The following is a 1,083-nucleotide window of genomic DNA, read 5'->3' as shown; positions in this document are numbered from 1 at the left end:
GCTGGGGCCCACCTTGCCGGTCCCTGGCCTGGGGGAGAAGCCAGCAGTGAGGCAGGAGTGCCCCCTGGTGGTAACAGCCTACATTACCCACTGGGACTCCACCCCCAGGTCTAACATCTGGGCCTGAAGACATTGGGGATGGCTCCATTCCTGTTCCAGCCGCAGGGAGCTCGGGAGGCTCCTGGGTGGCAGATGGACACTAGGTATGGTCAAGAAAGAAGGCAGGGGAGGATGCCCGTATCAAGCATGACCCATCAGAGGAGCTCAGGCAACGTGGGATGGATGAATAAAAGAATGAGTGAACAAATGCGGAAATGAATTCATTGTTTCCTAAAAGGTGATGTAAATATCACTAGTAATATACAGATACCTTTTAGATAGTAGTGTACTTCTTAGATAATAATTCTTGTTTATTTTAAGAATTATGTACTTATTTTGATGTATGTTAGATATAATAGATCTGGCCCATCCAATCCATTATATAAACTTTCTGTTTAAAACAAAGGTCTTTAGGTACAAAAAAAAAACCATTAAGTAAGTAACATATGGGTATTCTCAGGACCTAGCACAGAAAGTGTTCAATTAATGCTAATAAATGAATGAGGAGATGACCAGCAGATTATGATGCTCTTTGTAGAGCAGAAGGTAGACAGTCCCAAACTTTGCTGTAAACAGATCACCGGGGGAACTTTCTAAAAAGAATATGTCTGGGCAGGTATGTGTCTTTGAATCTCCGGCGGCTGAGGAAGAAGCCAGTGTGTCCTGGACAGCTCCCAGAGGAGACGAAAGACACAAACCACCCGATCTAGGTGACTTGTAAGGAGCAGCATGGCTTCGCTACCATTTGAGATAGTAAAACTCATCACTGGAGGAAGCAGGCTGTGCTTGGGTGACCTGGGACTCCTTTGCTGAGTGAGAGATTGGACTGGATGAACTTGAAGTTATCGTGCAAGGAAAGAGAAGTGAGTTATTCTTTATGTGAACTAGCTTCTACATTGACACACAGTCCAAAGTTAATGTGCGTTCACTATGGTTTTAACATACTAATTAAGTATTTCTCATTTATTCACCTTGCACATCATG

The sequence above is a fragment of the Lagenorhynchus albirostris genome, chromosome 11 (assembly GCF_949774975.1).
Source record: "Lagenorhynchus albirostris chromosome 11, mLagAlb1.1, whole genome shotgun sequence".
Taxonomy (NCBI): Eukaryota; Metazoa; Chordata; class Mammalia; order Artiodactyla; family Delphinidae; genus Lagenorhynchus; species Lagenorhynchus albirostris.
This window is presented reverse-complemented; position numbering follows the sequence as displayed.